The 24024-nt window shown below is 40.9% G+C and overlaps 1 protein-coding gene across 1 annotated transcript in view; it reads right to left on the bottom strand.

Annotated features, from left to right (window-relative positions):
* Positions 1-21781, bottom strand: part of LOC102381098 (estrogen-related receptor gamma) — a 265118-nt gene extending 243337 nt beyond the window's left edge. Inside the window, exon 1 of the mRNA XM_025192655.1 lies at positions 21729-21781. The gene's annotated coding sequence lies outside the window, so the exon portion shown is untranslated. The remainder of the gene's footprint in view (positions 1-21728) is intronic.
* Positions 21782-24024: the final 2243 nt, after the last annotated feature.

The following is a 24024-nucleotide window of genomic DNA, read 5'->3' as shown; positions in this document are numbered from 1 at the left end:
TTAAACTCGGAGGCAGAAAAAGCCCAAGGCAGAATTGATCTAAAAATATGTGGTTTTCTGTAAGTGTTGTAGTTTAGATCAGTAGCGAACAGAATACACATTTGCCTTTTGGTGTGGGAGCAAAATCTTAGACTGGGTTCTGCAGTTTTTAAAACAGCCTGTGCGCCAAGCCTCTGGTCTGTTATGCGTATAGACTGGTTTTGTGTGCTTTTGTGAACAAACTTTTGTTCTGTTATGGGTATAGACTGGTTTCCAATCACTTATAGCAGTAAAAGTCAGTACCTGGCCACAATAATGTGGTTTTGGATCCATTTCCAAACAATTTTTGTTAATATTTCTTATAACATGTCTGGATAGGCTCATGTGCAATCCCTCATCTGCTTATTTTTTGGCATCAACCACTTCCCATAACAATGAGTTCCATTGTTCAGTGATGTGTCATGTGAAGAAGTAATCCCTTTTACCAGCAATGAATTTGCCACTTTGCAGTGAATGCCCACCTTTTCTTGGCTTGGGAGGCAAAGAGAAAAGAAGCTCCTGATTTACCTTTCCATACAAAATAGTGAATGTTAGATTCTTACATTCCCCTCCTATTCATCTCCCCTTTTAGATGAGCAATCCTACTCCTTTCTCCATGGACCATCATAGCTACAACATCATCCACACACTAATCTGACTCTATAAGATTTTTCCTTGTCACTAATTATTTTTGTAGCCTAACTCTGAAACCCTTGAACATCTCTTGAATCCTGTTTGAAAAGTTCTGCCCTGAATTGATGAAGCTATACCACTGATTTGCATAATGGCATCATAATATGTTTAGTATTCTCTATTATTTGCTTTATATACTTTGAATTTCATTTTGGGTTTTTTGGGCTTTGTTTTTTTACTGCAGCTGTACACCGAGCAAGGGTTTTCACTTAACTGTCAATAATGGTGGCCAGGCTCCTTTCCTAAGCTGATACAGGTAATTTAGGTACCAGTAAGATACAAACACTTCAATTTTTCATTGTCAGTGTTCATTTCATTTTCCATGGTTTGCTCTCCTAGGTATAGTGGTCAGGAAAGCAGGAAGGGGTGGAGTTTTAAAGTTTTAGGGTGTTGAGTGGGGAGTCTCTTATTGTTTCTTATCTTGTGGGTTGGTTGTCTGTCATTGTAAGATGCTCTGAGCATTTCTGAATAGGGCAGAAAAAAATATAAACAACAGCAGCAGCAACTTGGTTAGGTCCTCTCAAGTTCCTCATACTCTCCTATAGACTTGACTAACCCAAATAATTTTGTGTCAGGTGCAAATTTCCTGTTTCACTGCTCAACTTCTTAGATGCAGGTATAACACAGGTAGCGGCTTCCTTCCATTGCCAACATGCCTTAATCCTAGCCTGGAGATCTAATTTTTCAGGGCTGAGAAGCAGTCTAGTGTTTATGGACATTTCGATCTTGGATTCTCTTTTGAGACCATGAAAATTCACTGTCCCCAGCCAAGGCATCCTCAAGCACTGCTCTCAGTGGTCTGCCTCCTGACCCAGATGCAGGGTAGCCTCTATGAGGCACTGGAGAATAGTAATTAGCACTGCTGAATACACAATGCCAGCCAGTCCACCCTCAGTCTTATGACCTGACCAACTGTAGTAACTACACTGCTTCTGGTTCAGGAGGTAGCCCACTTAGCGCAGCACACTATAGGGCACTATCAGCAAGGGCAGTGAGTTTACTATGTAGATGCTGTCTAAAACTGGCATAAAGGTTAACAATAATCTTAATGAAGTATTCATAAACAAGTGGACCACTTTGCATAAGCCTCCATTCTGAACAGCCATTTGTTGGCAATGATTTCTTGACTACTACCAAGCCAAGCTGAATTTAAGCTAGAGTGGAAGCACTGGATTATGCCATGGGCCAAATTATTTGCAGGTGTAATCAACATACCAGATGTTAGTCTCAATTACATGGATATAAATCCCAGGGCCAGTTTAAGAACAATGATAGTAAATTTGGAACAACATAGATCAGAATTTGGAACAACATAGATCAAAATCTGACCCAAATGGAACTGTTCCTGCTAATGCAATTTGTGAATTTGCTCCCATTTCTCAGTGTCCAAACTCTGCACCCTCAGCTGCCCTAATTATTTTATTCTTGGTCAAAATATTGCTTGCCTAATTGGTGTACCATCGAGCAAGACTACACTATGGGCAGTGGCCTATGGATAGATAAAAAGGTAAGGTAGATATAAAGGCTTAATCTTAGTTGCACCATCATTTTGTGTCACTGACAAGGCATCACACTGTGTTACATTACTAAGTGCATGAATTATGAAGCAGTCATGAAATGCTAATCGTAGCCTGCACTGCATATTAGTTACATCGTATTCATATTATACTCGTTCCCTGTGACTGAAATCTCTAAATCAAATCATTTTTCCCATTTATTTTGAAATTTTAAAAATGCTTCTTTTCTCAACTAGCTCTACTGCTTTGTATAAATGATTTCCACAAATTAGCTTTTTGAAATAGGTTTGCTTAATTCAACAGCATCATCAAAGGCTCTGATAGAAAAGAGAATATAATCCTCCCTAGGACAACGAATTTCTCTGCATTGCTCAGTCATTCTTTCTGTAACTTGGCCTTTGCATTAAGGAGCAGTTTACTGGTTAGACTAAAATAAGAACCAGCCCAGGCTCCAGCCAAATCCCTAATGTTCTTCAAGACAAGACCCCTCAACCCTCACTTTTAAAGTTGCAAGAGTCCGTGATTAGTGTCAGCCTCTTTGCAACATCCCTGGGGCCTAATCACTCTAGCTTAAGCGCCTCAAACACTCCTGATGCCAGAAAAGAACATGCGCACACCCCAGGGGTATAACATTTTGAATACAGAGTTGCTGAGAGGGGCTGTCTTTTTTGATGATAATGATAAATAAAGATGGGCTGGCCAGGTGATGGGAAATATTGGAACTGGGAGTTTGAATAAGCTGTTAGGAGAGCAGGTGCTTTCAAGTAAGGCATCTATTAGATGTGGCAGAGGGAGGGCTGTTGAGTAAAAAGAGCTTGAGGACAGCTGGAGAGAGATTAAGATGTGAGAACATCAGCAAGGGCTGGCATTCACCTGGAGGAAGACACCCAGGTGGAAGGCTGCAGCATGCTGGAGGTACAGGATCAACTGAAAAAGAGAAGGGCATTAGGAAGCTGAGCATCTGGCTATTCTGAGGGGATAAGTATGGAGCTGGGGGACTATTCAACAGACTGCAGAGAGAAGTGATAAAGAAGCCCAAAAGGCTGTGAACTCTTTAACATTTTATGCCGACCAGACCACCAAACCTTTCAATGTTCACGTGTCAGTTCTTTTTGGCTTTGTCTTTACCTTCCAAATCTAAATATGATACCAGTGTAAATCACTGTAGCCAGAATTCTTCACCCATAGGGCCAAATCCTGAAGTGCTCACTCATGCAAAACTCCCAAGCTGTAGACTTAGTGTACAAAGTCCTTCACACCTATTAGCATGTCAAGGGACATCTTACATGGTGGCAGAATTTCATATATATTGGTTCAAGACATTCCCCGCCCCACCCAGGATAGTAACCATATAAATGTCATTTGATTTTTGGTAGAAGGTGTGTAGGATGAATTGCATTTCAAAAGGTACAGGAGAAGTACCTCCTGCTGCTCCTTGGCTCCTTTAAGATTGCTGGAACCACTAACAGTAAAAACTAGCACACCACTGGCGCTATTCAGTATGTGCAGACAAATGCAGGGCAAATAGGATTTTAACACTCTCCCAAGTAAGCATGATGACAGCAGTAGAAATCTTGTTCCCTCTCCCACCTTATGTATCCATCAGTGTCATGTACCATCCAACCGCAGCACAATAATACGTGTATGAACAGCAAAGATCTGTAACATTCAATTCACAGTAAAATTCCTCACTGCTTGTGTTCCAGACCTTAATGAAACTTGGCAGTTTTTATTTTCATATAAATACCACAAAGACCTGTAGCCCACATCAAGTATTCCAAGCTTAAGGGTTAGAATTGAAAACAACAAAGCTGTTTTTAGAGAGTTTCTCTGTCAAGGTGTTGACAGGCTCAGAACAGAAACAAATCTAAAAGTAGCATTACAAACATTCCAGATTTTAGACCTACTAGCAGTCCATCTGAAACAAGGGCGCTGACATTGTTAACATCCCACCTCCTCTGATTTCTTCAGGTTTGTTCCACACCTTGCAAGCCAGGCACAGAGGAAAATTTCTTCCTAACGTTGCAATGCCATGTCACTGCTGTGCTTCATAGATTTGCAACAGAAGGGAACACATTGTGGCCTCACTGCATCACATCAATGAGCCACAGCAAGTTAACACTATGCCATCCCATCCAGAGAAACATTTTGCAAAAGCCCAAATACTGTAACAATTTACTGAGGTACCATGGCAAAATACTGCAAATATATTCTTGTGTCAAGGACAAAATGATATAGGTGGCGGTCTGCTGAAGGACCTATGATAAACTCAGAGCATTTGTACATTTACGAATACAAAATGTTGCATGTATCTGGTTAGCATCCATAAAACGCTGACCATCTATTCAACTTGCCCTCTAAGTTCTGATATGCAAGACAAGGATAAAAATTCAGCAGAACCCTGGTTGCAACAAGAATAAACGAAAAAAATTACCGTCAGCTTTTAATTCTGCCAGTGTTAGCACCAACTCCTTAAGTTACAGGAGATCCTAATTAATCCATCTACAGCATTTAAAACTTTATTTTACAAGCCCATACAATTTATAAGCAAAGATGGTTGTTTGAAATGTAGTATTGTTTAAAACAGGGTGTTTTTTACATTGACCTCAGACCATGAATATTCAGTTTAAAATTTAAACTCCTTGATTTATGACTAAAACACTTACAGAACTTAGTGCCCGATCGTTAACTATAGTAGTGCTATTAGGTACAGCTAAATTCCTGTTTTTTTTATAGAGAAGAGCATTTGCACTTATAAGATGACTGAGTAACTCACTCATGGCTGTGCTACTTATGAGTAATGGCACGATTCCCTCATTCTTTGACTGTTAAGTATTGTCTCTCTGTCTCTGTCTCTGGCTGTATATATTAATATATAATCTCCATGCTGGTTATCAAGATGCATGCAAACAATACCTGGTGTTGTTCAGGAAAGAAAAAGAACATTTTAAGCAGCTATTGAAAAATTAACTTTCCAATCAAGGTTCTGACCTGTTTGATTTACATTAATCAATATGCATTATTTCCAAACTACCTTTATTTTACTGTTTGTTAAAAAAGTTAGCACATAGCTGAAAAATTAGGTCATTTTCATTAAATCATCTAATTAACCAGTTCTTTCTTTAAAAGAACACTGACTCTGCTTTCAAGAATACTCCAGCATTTTATCAATAGAGTTCAGAACAGGGCTAATGATTATCATTAAAGAAAGCCCAGAGTGATTTAAAGAACTTATCTTTCTGTATTTTATTCCTTTTATCAAACTGTGGGATCCTGAAATGAAGTCACCTCAGACAACAGTTCATGTTTAAAAAAAATAAGAAAAAAACAGGTCAGAGAAAGAGAGAAATGAAACTCTGTGTAAGAAAAATAAAGAAAGCAAAATACTTCAAGTCTTTAAAAAAAAATCCTGGGTGAGAGGTTACTCTATTTGGAAGATGGTGATAAAAGAAAAATCCTTAAAGCCCATAAATGTGTTCATTCCAATAGAATGAACTAGTTAAAAAGGCTGGGAGAGGGAAGAATATGAAAGTTAGCATGTATACCTGAAAAATACTTTCCTTAAGCTATTCTCTTGTTCTGATCTCAACCTTTGTAGTTTATTCTATTTACGTATACTAAGAATTTCTTTAATAAAATACTACCTAAATTCTTTAGTTCCTAGTCCTTGTCTTAGAGATAGCTCCTGCCCTCTGGTTCTTGTGTTTCACATTAACACATTAAAATTTCTTTGTAGGGTCTTTCCATTAAATTCCTTGTAGAACTCTTACAGACCTAACATCCCCTTTGATGACCTTTCTGATTACACCTTAATATTCATCTTAACCTTTTGTATAACTTCCCCTTTCACAGCTTTTCACATGATTTTTTACACTTTTCCTTACCTGATGCTTAGGATTCAGTCCTGGGAAAAACTGAGAATCCTAGACCTGGCCCTGTCTCTGACTTCAAAAAGAATGTGACTCAGCATCACACTAAATTAGGTCCTTTTACTTCGCCTACACTGTTAGATATGTTGGATTATCTGCTTTGTTACTTTTTTTTTTTTAATTCCTGATACACCACCACCAAGTGGAAACTAATAATATTTGCGAGCAAATTTTCCTTAAACGATTGTCATTTCTTCTCTGTGGTTTTTGTTTATATTTCTTCACTTGTTATCCGGTACATCCCGCATCCTCCAGAATTTGCTAAAACCAATTTTTTTTCCTCCAAAACTACGGACCACATTTTCAGTAGTAATTCAAAAACCTTGCAAGTGAAAAAAATGGTAGCAAGATATGAAAATATTCAGTCCTGGAAAAAGAGGATGTTTGGCACACAAAGGAATGGAACAGGGAGACCGTGAACAACTGTGAAACATGGTCCCCCCTACACTGCACAGAAACGTCTTTGTTCTCTGCAACTACTGCAAAGGAGACCTGCTTTGCATTTGCCTGGGGCACATGATCACAGGGAAAGATAAAAGGTAGTCATATTATGGGGATATGTTCTTCATGAAGTTCATAAAGAACTACGTACGGTCTAGCAGCATCAACAAACTCCTGAACGTGCCTTCCTGAGTTCGGGCTTATGAAAGCTTATGGTATACATTTTTGATTCAGTTAACCAATAAGGTGCAAATCAACCCTGCTTTCTACCTTCCTTACACTATCAGTAGGGCATGTTATTACAAAGGAAACCTAGTAAACATCAATCAGTGCAGGGAATGGGGGCAAGGTAATAGGAGAGGTGTGAAGAGAGGGTCTGGACATGTGAAAACCCAGAAGCTAGTTTTCCTTTATGAATCCCAGCTTCTGCTACTATTGCAGGAGAAACCCCATCTACAGCATCAGAGTTCCCCCCTCATAGAACGACAAAACCCAGTAAAAGTTCAGAGGCTACAAGTCTGGTTATGACTTCTGTACCTTTTAATGTGCTAAAGGGAATGTGTGCGCCCAGATTATGTCCTGGTAGGTGAAATCTCACATAACCACTTAGTTTGCTCTTTTAATAAATCTTTTTTATTCCTGGTATCTCCTGATCATGCTATCTCAGTTACTTAGAAATTTTCCTTTGCATATAAGGTTACTTCTCCTCCCTGCTGCTTTCCTTTTTGATCTCCTCTAAGGAGTCTGAAATTACTGACTGGGCAACTCTGGGTTGATTCTCCTGCTTGCATTGAGAGTGAATTATCATCAGAGTTGATTACAAAACTCTACCAAAAACAATTATATCACGAGGGACACAGGTTTAGTGAATAATTAGCTGAAACCGTACCTTTTTGACTTGTAGTAGTTTTATAGTTCAAAAGTCTGAATACAGTCTAAAGCAAAAGTCCATAAGAGCTCAATGAGTTAGATGATGGTCTAAAACTAAATAAATCATTGGGTGAAATCATGATTCAGCTGGCAAAATTATCACTGAGCAAAATGAGTGGGAGCAAATTCCACTCAGGGTATCCATATCCTTGCAGATCTCTTGCTTTTTCTATATAGGTAGTTGCAAATCAAGGACATTTTGTCAATACTTTAGTGAATGTAAACTTTTAATTAGATGTATAAAATACAGTTTTGTTTCGAGACTGAAACTAAAATATGTCAATTTGTTACTTCCTCTACTGTTAGCTTGGAGAAAAGTTTTTTGGGCCAGTATTATTTAACCAAAAAAAAAAAATGTTTTATTTAAACAAAAATAACGACGATTCAGGTGTACATCGAACAATTCTTGAGTTCTGATTTTACATTATTTTGACATTTTATGATGTATTTCTGTCAATAAACAACATTTCTGTGCTATTTTCACCTTAGATTTCTGTGAATAAGCAGATTGTAATATTCAAAACATGCCTTCTGAGCCGATGCTCTGAGCAGAGTCACAAACATTCATGCCCAGAGCTTGGAAGAGAGAGAGACCCTGAGAAAACCTTCTGCCAGAGTTTCGAAGTACAATGTTTTGTAATGATCAAGTTTGCGGGTGGTTTTGGAGGGTTTTTTTTAATGCTTATTCATCTAGTTTTACATCCATGGTTTGATACTGTAGCTTCAAAATAGTGTCCCGGCAGTGGCAATATTACTCACGTACATGTTGTCACACAATATTTTTAATTTAAAAGCATATTCTATTTCACTTCTTAAGGTACAAATACAACAGTGAATATGATTTGGTTTATTAAAAATTAGTAATGGTCAAAGCTAGCCAAAAGCATTCAATCTAAAGGAGGGAGAATAAAGGATGAAGTAACAGAAGTAGAAGTCAGCAACCAATACTTGCAACAACTATAATACCAGTTTTGCAGGCGGAGAAAAATCAAGGGGAATTATTATTTTGTACTTATGTAGCAGCTTTTGCTCAAAAGAATATTATAGATACTTAGTCAATGTTCCCCTGAGGATATTGTTCTATATATGGGTAAACGGTGGTTAAGTACAGACAGTCAAAAAGCCAGAGGAGGAATCAATTCAATCTTTGCAGGTTTCTCTATGATGCATATAGTGAACCAATAACAAACTAAACTCACAGTTGGTTTTCAGTTGGGAAAGGCAGCCAGATGCCTTCACTAGCCCAAGCCTAAAGGCAAGGGGTACTAGAGCACTCCTCCCAGACTATTGGCCGTTGCTGAACCAGGCTGAGCCCAGCCAAGCTGGGGCCATTCTAGCACATGCCCCCAACCCCCTGCTGTCCCACCATGGGGGTGGGGGAAGTAGCCCCTGTCCCTGTACTGGGGGCTGCCACCTCAGGAGGCTTCCCCCAGCCTGCCCAGGGTGGTCTCCCCAGGGTGGTCTCCCCTACTGCAGAAGCCTCCCAAGGATCTCCAAGCCCCAGCCTCCCCTGCTGCCTCAGGGATTTCCCCCCTGCCCCCTCTGCCATGCAGTCCAGCCATTGCTCAGCCAGCCACACCCCTGGTGGTGGGAGGGGAGGAACAATCCCCCATTCCAGTGCTGGGGGGCTTTCCCTTGACACCGGGATGGGAGACTGCTTCCCACCTCCCACCTGCAGAGGCTGGCCAAGTGTGGGGGAGGGGGTGGGCAGCTGCCCAGACCAGGGCTTGAGGGTAGAGCTGGGGACATCAGGGGCTCTGTTCCCCCTTCTCCCCACCCCACTGAGCTGACAGGTGTAGGTAGGACACAGGCTAAGGAGCAGAGGCTTTGCTGCCTCTGCTCTGTGACAGCCCAAGGGTGGGACCAGCCTAGCTCGACTGGAGAAGACAGTGAGGCCAAGGCTAACCTGCCACCCCTGCAAGGGGGTTTGGGAGAGCACAAGGCATCCTGGGATGCTGGGAGACTGCGATCTAACTTGAGTCGGAGGGGGATCTGGGACAGGAGTTTGATAGACCGGTTTAACCTAAATCGGTTAAGTCTAATACTACATCTATCCAAGGCTACGTTAAACTGTGTTCAGCCATTTTGAAACCGATCTATGTGCACTGAACTTCTGTTCTGTTACAGGTTTAAACCAGTTTGCAATTATTTATACAGACTGATGTGTAATTTCTGTCCCTAGCCTGTGTGACTTGCTCAAAGTTGCATAATGGGTCCTCAGCAAAGTCAAGAATGGAACCTGGTAAACCTGACTCCCAGGAGCTTGAATTAATCCATACAGTAGATGATGCTCCCTTCAAGTCAATGAAACCATAAAAGGAAGATGAGGGTAGCCATTATGGAAGGATGTGAGCAACAAACTAAGTGCCAACCAAGTGAATGAAAATGAAGAACAGAGAAAATATCAGTGATAACCCCTTCCCTCCAAACTGATAGAGAAAACTGAGCATACATACGAAAGCCAATCAAGGAGGCATATTTTAAATAAAGTTTTCGTTTTATGGTGGAGGAGTGTCATTATTTCTCTTGATCCCTAAAATACCATTCTTAACAAATCATTTGTGTTAGAGACTGGATAAGTAAACCAAGCCATTGTGGCAACATTTTTCAAATGTTCTGCATGTGTGTGGAGAGTGAAAAAAAACAGATGGAGAATACTATAATGAATTGAAATGTTCTATTTAAAAACTGTTTGTCAGCTGTAGTTAAGTTGATACTGTCAGCATGGCAACAAATCACAACACTTTACATGTTATGCTGTGGACTCAAGTTTGCTACAAAGAGTTGAGTTGTTGGAAACTGGAGGGCCTTAAGCAGCTCAGCAAGTAGAGCGACAAGCAGGCAGTGGCTAATTAAGGTTTTTAAAAGCAATGAGAATGGCAGAAAAATGCTATTGGCTTATTTGTTTTCTATTAAAAAAACTCGATGGTCATCTCTATAAAATAAATAAAATGAGTAAACCCACCCCCTCAAACCTACATGAACAAATCCATTTAAACAGGGAGTGCATGCCTCCGGTCACTTATAATGGACTATGGAGTCCTTCATTTCAAGGTCACTGGCTGAAATCAAGTTCATTCTACATGTAACTCAAAGTCATTACCATCTGATTGCTGTTCAAATCATAGCCTACAAAAATGCACTTTTGGTCTCCCTGTAGTCCCTAGTGGACTAAAGACCTCACGTATTTAAAAAAACAAACACTATTTCAATTGGCACTAATTGGCACCTTCGTTGACATTCCCAGCGAAGTACTGAGTGGGCACAGAGTCAAAACTGCCTGAATACCCATGCAGTACTGTCTCCAAGTGCAGGTTGAGGCACTTAAGCCTGAGGGTGAGGTGAGGTGAGAAGCTTGCACTGATTCTGGATACAGCATACTTGCTCCGCATACAATTTCAGCTTGTAGTGGTACCGGTATTGGACCTTTCATATTTTATATTCATAATTACTAATACATAATGTATATTTGCATGCTTATGAGTTAATATCCTAATATGAGGCCTCTCAATTTGTGAAGTGGAGGAAGCAGTGAGCATTGTGCAAAGCTACAGACAATCAGGATCCTAAGCACTAGCTGTGATTTGGCCTCAATGCCAAACTGAATCCAAATGTGAGTCTAGTCATAATCTTCTTGCCTATCTATTTTTACAATTACTGGTGATTATGGAACATATTGCAGAAATTACCCAAATTTGCCCAAATTCAGACTGATGTCATCATTTAATAGGGTTTTGGTAACTTTAATGTCATGCTGCTAAGGTATAGTTTATGATCCTAAACTGGTGTAGATTAATTAATAGGGGGTTTTCTGTGCATACTCTTTGCTTTGTGTTAGTTAAAGTTACACAAGGTCAAAAAGAGTCATGTACAACCACTCAGAAACATAAAAGGCTGGTTTTCCTTAACATCACAAGCAAGTCCACTGAAGCTGATGAAGTTATGCTTGTGTAAAAACAGCATAAATGAGAGAAGAAGGCAGCTGAAATACTCTTTATTTGGTCCTAATTATTCCAGTCTTTTGGGAGTGGGGGGAGAAATGTCTGCAAAACAGCCTATTCAATAGAGCATAAATAATGAAAATAGCCCTCCACTGCTCATAACCTCCTATACCAATGGCTTTTAAAAATAGCACCATTATCAAACATTACAGCAAATGCACAATGCTAGTTTTCCCACGCTATTTCTTTTTAATTTCATGTTTTGCTTCTGTCCAGAGTTATTTATATTAGTTTGGGGTATGGATTTTTGTTGTTATTGCAATTCTCACGCTCTGAGAAAGATACAGATTGTCATGAATGAAAATTCAACATAGGTTTTAACATCAAGGGCTTGATTTATTAATGTTTTAAACAAGTTTCATGCATTAAATATCCCTGTATAGACATGACATGTTTTTCTTTAAAAACAGCTACACGCTTTAGGACAAGTGACATGATCCAAACGATCTAGGCTGACTTTGATGGCTATTCTAATGCAGCACAGGAATGTCTTCATTGAGTCATCATGTATATTATTGTTTTAAATGGAAAAAGGAGCATAAATATTCAGTTAAAATGAAGGATTCCTTCCCACAAAACTTCACTCTTCATCACACCTTCTGTTTTGGCTGCCATTTCCGAGGTTAAAAAATATATATTTGTTAAATATCTATTCCATTCAGAGCTGAACTTTAATATCTGATAGTCATTATTTTGTTAAGGGCCTAATCCAAAATTTAATGGAAAGAAAGTCTCTGGATCAAGCCTACAGTAACTGTACAAAATAAATTGCAAAGCAACTCCGCTGAAGCAAAAAAATAATACAATTTGGCATTTTCAGACTGACATAAGGAAGAAAGGAAAGGAAAGGACAAATATAAAATGGTACGGTACAGGATATAGATGAAACAATATTTTAAACTGAAATAGCACCTTTCATCTTGAGAAAAGCTGAAAGCATTTAATATAAAAGACAATCAAATTAAATATTTTGAGATGTTAATGTATTAATATTGTCTTAACATTACAACAAAAGGCAAGAAACTGATACCAAAGATGAACAAATCATCTTAACTTCTTAAATTCTGCTCTCTTGCATAATCCATGAAATATGGATTATGACAGTTTTAGAATTATGTAATCATGCTATATCTTAATAATATGGTTGTATATTAAAAGGCTATATAATTTTTTTTTCTTTAAAAATCTTTAAAAAGCGGGAAGTAGCTCTAATTTGAGTTACTGCTCTTTAAAAGCACTGAGTTGACGTTCTTTAAGATTCCACTGAAATTTAAAAATCAAACCAAAAAAATGTAACAAGCCAAGTTTGAAGAAAAACGACATTTTTCAAGCTGTAAAGGTTTGATGCTGGGAAATACATCTCACTGTACTTAGATCCATATTCAGGGTCAGAGTTTGTCCACCTTAATCAGAGTGGTACCTTGTTCCATAAGCAGACACAATGAAAAAAACCAAATAGGAACACAAGGTCTTAAGATGGTATAAAATATTTTTAGGCCACATCCAGATGGCAAACTTATACCTGGCAGTAAAGCCCTCCAGCACGTCATATAGCTCCAAGTATGCTACTACAGTCCATATGCAAAAGTAGCCACATCCATGAAGCACAAAGGGTATACATCAGTCAAACCTCCATTAAGAAGGATGGTGCCAGTAGGTAACCAAATTTTTAATTCTGGTATGGATAAGAGCAGAGGCTACAAGTCTGGGACACAAAAAAAGAGCTGGGCTTTATTTCTGAGTTTAGTATACTCTTGCAAACCAGCTCTGTTCCATAGCTTTCATTATCTCAAACAGATCTATCACTTCCTATGAAAAGCATTATTTAAGAGTTAAATTTTAAATTTTATTTTAAAATAAAAGGTCGGACTAAGTTGGACTAAGCATTCCCTTCAATGAAAGCCAGTCTCTCAACCAATTTGGTTGCTTGCAGATGCGGGGAGGAGGGAGAGGAGGAAGGTGGGGAGCACTTTACTTGGAGAAGCATTACTTCAACCCGGCTCTGCAGCATCTGTATGGATCGGGCACTACAGTGGGGCCCTTTTGGCGCTTTTATCTAAAGCTGATTCAATAAGTGACAAAAAAGCCTCACTAAAGCACCTGATCTATACAGATGCTGCAGAGCCAGGTCAACGTAACGCACTGCCTCTTCTGGGCATGTGCTGAGCTTGGTGCAGGAGCGCACCAAATTTTAAATGTGTTATTTTGGGGTTTTTTCATGTCTGCAAGCAACCTTCCTGATCTCAGTGTAAATATGGAGTAGTACCAAGTCAATGAAGTTACATCTATATAAATGGGATCAAAATGTGTCCCTCAACCCTTTAGGCTGAAGGAGGCTAGAGACCAGGTCATTTGAATGTCTAAATTAAAAACTGGCAAAAAATGTATGTCCTGCTCTGCCACCTCTGCTCTCGTTTCCTCAGTGCCCCCTATGTTCGCAGCTCCATTCTGTCCTCTTCTCTTTTCTTTTTCTTGCTATGTCCTCCTCTTGTTTCAACTTGCCTGCACACTTCTCATGCTATCTCCCACACAAAACCATCCCTGAATGCAGACCTGCACGACTTCATTCCCATCTTCTGTTTCTGCACATGCTCTGACAATGGAGGTAGAGCTGACTGTTAATCCAACGGGCCAAGAAAAACACATGTTGTCAACAAAGTGGGCAAGGTCATCAGGTAATGTCAATCATTACAGCTCCACCAAAGTTAACAGACATTAGCTTATTTATACCAACCAAGAATCTAATCTATTGACAAGACCAGTTGCTTTGGATCTCACATGATCTCGTAATGAGAGAGACACCATATGCCAGAGATTCATATGGCCTTGGAGTAGTGGATGGGGGAAAAGAATATGCTCTCTGAAATGCCCGCTCCCTTTAATAAAGAAGGTCCAGTGAGCCAAAAAACTCCAGTAACCGAATGTTAGAGTTTATGTTTTAATAAAGCTTCTGATAATTTAACAAATATCTGGAAATTCTAAATCACACAGGTCAAATCATGAGAAGTTTTCCTCAGTTTTACTCAGTCTTTATTCAGACAAACTTCTGTTGGCTTAAAAATGGCATGTAAAGGTCTATTTTTTGGAAATTAGCTTATAGGTATAGATATATGCATTATAAGGATTCAAGATGGGCATCGGGGGCTAATTGGATTTCTAGGAAGCTGGGTCTAACACACACAAAGTTTCTCATAGCCCTGGAGGCAGACAGGCTGTCTAGCACAACAAGACCAACCGATGGACGCAGCCTGAGAACTGAGGGGGGCATGCCATAACTCAAGATCACAACCCTCAAGGCAGGCAGGTTGTCTAACACAACAAGGACACAGAGCCTGGGAACCAAGGAAGTATGCACCATACTGCCCCATAACACGAGATAAGTGACACCAGCTACAAGGTCCCACAGCACCAGAGGGGCCTGAGTCCTGGGTTTGGGGGGACAGACCAAATTAGGAGAAGGCCCAGAAGGCTACGTGGACATGTGACCACAGAGAGACAACCAACCAGAGATAACCATGAATGAAGACTCATCAGGAGTCACGAATAGGGAAGGAGAATACAAAAGCAGAGACTTGAGATTAACAAGAGTCCCTCCCTGTTGTCCCTCCCTGTCCCTCTCTCTCTGCCTCCTGGTCCCTCCCTTTATCCCGTCCCTCCGATCCCTCCTTCCCCTCCATGAGAAGGGTCCCCATCCCCATCCCCTGGGAAGGGTCCCCAAGGCCACCATGGACCAAGGACATACCAGCAGCCCATCTCATACACCCCACCAGAGGGCGGCTGTGGACCTCGGCATCCCACCTCCAGACTGCTGACACCCAAGAGAAAGAGCCTCAGAGTGGAGCCTGCATCCTGACCAGATGTACTTTGACTCTGATGACAGCCCTGGGATTGGTAGATATAGAATTGTTTTCTTGTTTGTATTGCTTGTTTTTTGTTACCACTCTGTATCAATAAGCTCACCTATTATCAACTGGCGGGTGTTGTGGTCGGTCTGAGGGTTGTGCTCACCCAGAACAAAGGTATAGGGGCTGGGTCCCAATCCAGTGCCAACACTTCCACTAAAGAACATGGTCTAGCAGAAGGACAAATATAGTAGCAAACAGCCAGAGTATAAACAGATGTTTACTGTTTTCCTAGTCTAGGCCTTTAACCCACAACTGCCAATACATGCTTACATTATAGGAGTGATGAAGGATGTCAGAACCCAGGAACTTTTCAAGTTTTATTTTTTAAACTCAAAGTTTTGCCTACACCCACATCCAAGAGGTCAAATGTATCTGCAGGAGACCATAATAAAGCTCAGCAGCAAAACTGTTTTGTGAAGAATGACAATCAGCATACTGCCATTGTTTTTCACAATCTCTGTGAAGCTATCACACATGATTTGCTAAATCTCTGATTTTGCATTATGTCCCATGGTTATTCCTCCCCTGGTCCATTGCTATCTTAAGCAAGGACTATGTAGAAATATAAAGTGATGCCAGAGTAATTTATTCTTCCCCATTCTCTCTTACTACCAAGCTAAAGATTCTCCTAAAGTTTTTGCCATGATGTTTTGAAAGAGCAAGTTGGACCAGAGAGAAGGATAGGCACGCTTGCTAGATTTTCTCATCGTTTCAGAAACAATAGTGCAGAGCAACTGTTTGACTAATTAACTGTACAGCAAACATCTCAGTGTCTACATGTGCTACTATTAGGGCGCAGAACACTAATAAACTTTGGAGCAGGTTCGGAGTTTTTTTAGGTTCAGCGGTGCACATGTAGACTCTGCCCCTCAGCTGGCTGGAGCACAGGGTACTTCTGTACAGGGCTAGCCAGCAGGCAGCCCCCATGCTGAAGCACCCTTATACCCTAGCCATTCCTCAGCATGTGGAACCCCGTCAGAGTAGCCAGCCCAGGGCTGCTCTGATGGGGCTCCATGTGCTGCAGAGGGGCTGGCTGGGGCACAAGGGTGCTTCAGTGCAAGGCTAACCAGCAGGCAGACCCTGCGCTGAAGCACCCTCAAGCCCCAGCCAGCCATTTCACAACATGTGGAGCCTCACTGGAGCAGCCAAGGCTGGCAAGGGAAACTAGTGGTTTAACTTGCCAGTGCAGGCTTCTCCAATGGGGCTCCACATGCTGCACATGAATAAACTCTGGAGCAATAAGCTCTGGAGTTTATTTGTGCGCATTAATTGCACACGTAGATGCACCCAGCATATTTCAACTTAACTATCACAGTCTGGAGGTGGGGGGAAGGGAAGGAAAATACACTTAGCTCTAGCCAATTCTCAATTGAGTCCACAGCAAAGCTGGTATAAATTATTCTCCTACTATCTGCTAGCCTTTTTTCTTCTTGCAGCTATATGGCAAACTTGTCACCCCGTATCTAGGACATTAACAGAAATCATTACATCAAGACAGATTCTACTTGAACCAGACTAAATCCAGAATGCCCTGCTCATGCAAGTAGGACAACTCTCCATTTAACCAAGAACAGGTTCTCTGCCTTTGTTAGTACATGAATTCAAAGGACCTGACAAAGCAGATCTTGGACAGCACTTCAGACACAGTATCTACAATGTATGTATTCCAGGAAGAGGACTTTCTGTAGCGAAAAAACCCCCCAGTATTAGGTCCTTTGTTAGGTTTCAAAGATGTGCCTAATATCCAACACTGAACGTGTGAATATTTATGAAAGTGAACAATTGTTTATTCTAAGCCCTGACAAAATATGTCACACCACTGATCTCAATGGATCAACCTCCCTTCAGGTACCAAGTTAGTTTAACTAAACTGTTTGGCCTATGGCTGAGACTACATCAACTTTACAATATACACTTTTGTATCTAGTCCTGCTGGGACTTTTGAGTTTTTAACAAAATCAAACTTACAGGGTCCCTGGTACATTCTGACTCCACTTAAGAAAAAGAGCCTTGATTCTCTGCCTCACTTGTATGAAAACTGCTAATTCATCAAAATTGTAACTACTGATGCCAAGCCATAAACTAACATCTTGTAAAAGACTAAATTTTAAGGCAGCCTCTATTAAGTGTTAAGTAAGTAAGCAAGCTGGATCTTTCTCAGGTCTTCAGAAATCAAACTACTCCATGTCTTTATGGAAACTTTTAAGGCATTCAACTCTTAAAAAAGCAAACAGCAGCAGAAATCTGTCTTTACATTTCTTCTTTTGGCTGTCTACAAACTGTCTGACTGGTCAAATCCCAGACACTATACCCATCCCAAATGAATAAATGACATTTGTCATAAAATGTCCTAATAAAACATACTAGAAAGTACTTAGAAGATATGTACCCAAATGTACCCAAATGAAGGCAAAATTCAGCTTGCTTCTGATTCAGAGTAAATTTGGAATAGTTCAAATAATGAAAATAGAACCGCCCAAAAATTGTCACAGCAATGACTTTGGATATCATGACACCTATTGCAGAGATAACTGGCTATATTTTGTCCCCAAGTCATTAGCTAACATACAGCTGACATCTTGCTGCCTAGGACAAGGCAGGAGTGCTAGACTTCGGAAATGGCCAGAGTGCAGTGTTCTGCAGCAATCTCCAATCAGCACAAGAGCCGATAAGAAGTTGTACTTGTAACAGCTTGCTCACTTGTAAAGCATAATACAGAGTTGACCTAAAGTTGCTCTGAAGTATGTCAGCACTGGAACCAATGAAGAATCAGTACTATGATTTGGGAGTCTCAGAGAACTCCTCTGAGGCTCCTATCTCAATTGTACACAGTACAATTTAGCCCTGGTCTTTTAAAGCAGAGCTTCCCAACCCCCAGGCCGCGAAGAGTTGGCTGCTGGTCCACAGGAGGGTTGGCTGCCAGACCGGTACTGAGTATAAAAAAGGGTTGGCTGCTGGTCCACAGTATGCCAGTCACTTCCAGTCTGCAGTATCCTGGTCCGCAGTTTGCTGGTCTGCAGTCATTTCTGGGCCACGGTTTGCTGGTCCACAGTCTAAAAAGGTTTGGAACTACTGTTTTAAAGGCATTACTAATACTGTATTTTCTCACATATGAGACAACTTTCTCAAAAAATTCAGCTCCCAAAATTGGGTTGTATGTATTAAGAGGGAAGCTGATATTTTGCCCAGGGTTAGAAGCACCCTGGTTTGATTCTTGCTTCACAGTGCAACATATGCATTACTGTTCAGGCAGCTGAGGGAGTCGACTGACTTAAGAGCTCACCGTTATTCACTTTACAGGTGTTAACGATCAGCTCTCCTTTTTAATGGTCTTGATGTTCTGCTAATTAAACTAACCTTTCATAGATTCATAGTCTGATAGATTTATAAATGCTAAGGGCTGGAAGGGACCTCTTGAGATCATCAGCCCTCCTGTACTTGGGCAGGAAAAAACTGCTGGGGTCACGTGACCTCAGCAAGGTGAGCTTCCAGATGTTTTCTGAAGATATCCAGAGTAGGTTATTGTACCACCTCTGGGGGGAGTTTATTTCAGACCCTGGACACTTGAGTTGTAAAGAAGTATTTCCTTATGTCTAATCTAAAGCGGTCTTTCTTAGGGCAATTTTGGTGCCTGCTAGCTGCTCCTGAGCTCCGTATGTCATAGCCTCTTTAACTCTTTAAGACAGACTCTCTACCTCTTTAAAATCATAGATACACCCATGGAGGCTAGTCTTCAGCGATAGCTAGGGATTTGGCTTTAGATATGCAGGAAAGGGAGGGTGATGTCAGCTGAGGACTAGGCTCACTTCCTGCTCTATGCAGCCATATCTCTGGAAAAGTCTTTTTTCTTTATTCTTTCTAAAACCAGGTACAGACTATATTTGGGCACATGTTGTATGCAAAAAATATGGTACAAAGGGTTCTCACTGTATAGGGCTAGGCAGAGGGCCTGCAAGTGAACACACTTTATAATATATTCCATACAGCTATATAAAAAGACCAAAACTCTGAAATAAAACATCTTGTAATAAAAAGATAGATTATAATAAAAATCTTGAGATATTTTCCTCCTTGTACATAGAGGAAGCTAAAAGCCTTATATATCACCCTGCTCTAATTCCCATTCTTTCTACAGCATTGGTCATAGACAGATTTGTTTTTTTAGACATCAGGACATTTTCCTTTTAGAAGAAATGATTATGTATCAGTTAAGACAAAATCATGAATCATGCCTATCAATTGGGGAGGATAAACATGTATGGTACAATTTCAGCCAATCTGTCTGGATAAGGGACTGAAACTATATATATATAAGCTTAGATAACATCACTTTTTGTAGCTTGATATAGTCTTTATCTCTGGAGCAGTATAAAAAATATTGCAAGACCTCTGATAAAGGCAGCTTCCACGATAGAAGAAACTGACTTTGATTTCAGTCTGTTCTAAATTTCACACTCACACTTTTATATCATGAAAAAATTCTCATCGCATGTTGCATCACATTTTTCTTGTCCATCTCTTTCACAACTCTAGTGGGGAACAGACCAATTGGCCTGTGTAAGTGTTAAGTGGGACAGAGAAAATGTTTTCAGTGTCAAGGAGCCCTTTATTTTTTATGTCTGTTCAGGCATGCGTAGGGCTTAAGCCATTTGTGTTAGGATGTATTTTTCCAGTTTCAGCAGATCTACTACAGCTCAATCTCCACACACAAACTGCATATTTTTAAACCCATTTCTATATCTATTAGTTCAATTGTTGCATGTAGTCAATCTCCATACCTTGTTGTCTCCTAGTACTAGAAGTTGTCCTTCCTACATCTTCAACTTTGGACAGGTGCAGAGAACAGTCCAAAGGACAAGAATATATGGGAAAGAAAGCAACATTCTTCTTTAAATTGCAAGCATTCCTTATTAGAGAAAGCTGATACAGATAGGTTGTGAACAATACTGCAGAGCATGCTATTGGACTTCAGTTTAAAGAAATATTTATAATAAACAAAAACCACTGTGGCATATGGACAAACATACCCTACTCTGTTATCAAGATTTAGCCACTCTCTAATGCCAGATTCTGCACCAACTTCCTGCCAAACATAAAACTAGCACTGCATATGTGTAAAACCAAGAACTAAATTATCTCACCAGAATGGATTGTTATTTCCATGCAATTCTTTGTTACCACTATAAAGCACCACAGAATACAATAGAAAAAAAAAAAATCTTCCACACTGGGAACTATATCCAATGCAGACCTTGAATCAGGGACTTTTTCCCTTTATTTCAAAACTGCATAGACTAGTCCCCCTCCCATTCACTACTGCAACTACAATTGCTAAATTGGAAGAATAAAATCAGGAAAACTTTAAGGCACCTTTATCTATATTTTCACAGAGTTTAATAGCTGGAAGCAAAGCAAACTGCCAATATATATGACAAGACAACTCCCTACTGACTGCAGGCTGAACTCCTCAAATCACATTTTTTAGAATACCTAGTATTCTGTGTTCTGAATCTTTATCGCCCATATGCATCTCTTTCCTGTGTTATACATACATGTAGAATTCAAATTTACAATCACTCCACGCCACTATAGCATCCCTGTATCTTTGCATATATGAATCTATTGGACAAAAATCTTGAAACTTGAAGGTCCATTCAAAAGTTTGAAAATGTTGATTTTCATATACTCTCTAGATCAGGGGTGCTCAGCCTCTGTTGCCCATGAAGCCAGGTAGCCAGCCTGCAGGGGTCCCTTGGGTTGTGAAATTTGGCAGCATGAGAGCAGTTGCAATTAATACAGTCACCCTCCCCTGCTGTCAAAGTCCCAAACCCTGTGTGGTAGGCTAGGGCCTGGTCATGTCCCCTCCCTTCTGTGCAGCTAGATCAGGGCTAGGAGCCCATCCTCTCTCTTCCCCGCAGCAGCTGGATCAGGTCTGGGCCACACCCCTCCCTACCTCCCTGCAGCTGAATCAGGGCTGGGCCATGCCCCCTACCCCTGCAGTGCTGATTTAAGACTCCCCCCCACGCACTTACACACAGCCAGATGGGGTCTTGCCGTGATTGCCCTGTATGCTGGATCAGAACCACTGGACAAATTCAGTCCACAGATGGACCAGGCACTGCCCATCTGGCCTGCCAGCCAAAAAGATTGGGCACCACTGCTCTAGATCAGTGGCTTTCAACCAGAGGCCTGTGAGACACTTTAGGGGGAGCTGTGGCACAGGTACTGTCCCTGCACATGTGAAGTCAGATCAGTAGATGCAGCAGTAACATCCACTCTCACCGCAGCCCTTACCAGTCCAGCCTCACATGCTCCTCCTGGAAACAGAGAAGCCTAGGACAGTTCCACTTGGCAGTGGTACAGTGGCCTGGGGAAACACAAGAAACACACAGATAAATCTCCAACCTGCCATACTACTGTTGCTGCTGAATGGAGATGCCCTTTTTCCAGGGGAGGCATGTGGGGTCAGACTAGGAAGAGCTGTGGCAGGAGTGGGTGCTCCTGCTTGCCTTAGGCTTGTCTGATAAACTTCGGTAAAGAGTACTGTGTTGCAGCAGATGGAACCAGCGTGCAGTCTGCAAAGCTGATGACTGCTATTCTGGACTACAACTCCCAGAAACACCACGGGACTGCAGTTCAGGAGACAAGGAAAGAGAAGGGAAGGTAGCTGAGGAGGTCAAGAAGACACTGGCTGACCTTACATAGGAGGAATTCACAGTGGAGCTTGGGATCCCACTTGCTTGGTCAGCCAGGACTGCGTGGACTGATGGCACTAGACTCAAACTCAGGGGCAGGGTAGCTGCAGACTGCTGCTGTTTGAGTGCTCTGGGACTGAAGGCTTGACTAGGGACACCTCTGGAGGTGTCTGGGGAGGAAATTAAGGTACTGAGTATACATTACCACAGTTGCTACTGTTCCTTTACCTTTTACCTGTTCCCTCCTTTGGCCCACAGGAAGGTGCCGCTAATTTCATCAATGTTATGGAAGGGAGCCCTGAATCTAAAAAAACTGAGAATTGATGCTCAACATACCAAAGAGGAATTCTTTCAAAAGAGACTGAGGAAGAATATTGTTCATGTGGAAGGGAAAAGAGAAGAGGCAGAAAAAATCTTCAGGTTTCTTAATCAACTCACATCAATAAAGCTCTGCCTTTGTAGCTCTGGCTTGTGCTTTAGCAAATAAAGAGAAAAGGGAAAGAATTTCCTTTGTACAGTGGGTACAATCTATATATATTACATAATAATATATATTATTAATCTTCATAATTTATACTGCATTTAAATAGAAACAGAAGGTAGAATCTATATGGATATGTTATATATTATACTTATATATGCATAAGATGTTATATACATGTGTGTTATATATATATATAGAGAGAGAGAGAGAGGGAGGGGGGATTCTACTTACTGTTTCTATTTAAATTCTTTTCTTTTTCTTCTCTACATGCTAAAACAAATAGCCAGAGCTATAAAGATAGCAGACACAATTAAATCTTCACATCTCTTGACTCAGGAGTTTGCCCAGCCTGGAACCCAGTAGCACCTTATCATAAAATTCACATGGACACAAAAATATTTAATTTAAAGGCACAAAAAACCCCAATGGATATACACAATGAAGTTGCCGACTGAAAACACCTCTCTGTATCTTTAATCATCTTCTACAAGGGCAGGCAAGGTTTTTAGAAGCAGAAGCTGTTGTTCAACAATTCAAACTGTTAGAACAGATTAGGAGAGGAAAGAAAACTGTCATTTCACTAAAGTTTGTAAACATTTGTGGTCAGATCCTATTGGACATCTAGGTGGACATAGACACCTATGTGCAATTCTTTTCCACCCTCTTTACATCCCTGAAAATCCATCCATGCAGGGGTACTCAACCCCCAGCCTACAGAGCCAAATCCAGGCTGTGGAGCCATGGTATCTAGCACATGAGGCTCTCCACATCAGGAACTGTGGTGGCAGAGGAACAGTGGCAATTAATACTGCCACTCCTCCCCTATTCCCAAACCCTGCATAGCCACGTTAGAGCTAGGCCAGACCCCCTACCCCACGCATGGGTGGGTTGGGGCCAGGGCCAGGCTAAATCTCCTTCCCCCATGTGACTAGATTGGGGCTAGGTGGCCCCCTGCACAGCCCAAATGAGCCCCACTACACCAACCCCATGCATCAGATCCAGTCCTCTGTCTGGACACGGTGTGTACTACCCATCCAGCCCATGGGGCAAAAAAGTTGAGCACCACTATACCAATGCATCTACTTTCATAACACACTGACACTTTATCCTTAAGTGTGAGTCATAGAAAAACATGATGAGGAAGAGGATCCACCCACCTTTTGAATTAATTGTTTTTCAGGGACTCAGGCAGGATAGAAGAGGCACTTAAGTTTACTTCATGTGCCCAATAGGTAGAACACATCTGGCCTTTGTTGTCTTAAAATTCAGTTCCCACTGGAACATTCAGTTCCCACAAAAAAAGGAAGAAAGAAAAGATGGGGGAGGGGGAAGAAATCCAGAAAGGAGTGGGAGAGAGAAATAATTCAAATAGTTTTAGTATATAGTTCTGAAATCTAAGACCCAACAGTAA

This window comes from Alligator sinensis, unplaced genomic scaffold, assembly GCF_000455745.1.
Source record: "Alligator sinensis unplaced genomic scaffold, ASM45574v1 scaffold1723_1, whole genome shotgun sequence".
Classification (NCBI taxonomy): domain Eukaryota; kingdom Metazoa; phylum Chordata; order Crocodylia; family Alligatoridae; genus Alligator; species Alligator sinensis.
The sequence above is the reverse complement of the archived record's forward strand: the minus strand, read 5'-3'. Positions and strand labels throughout refer to the sequence as shown.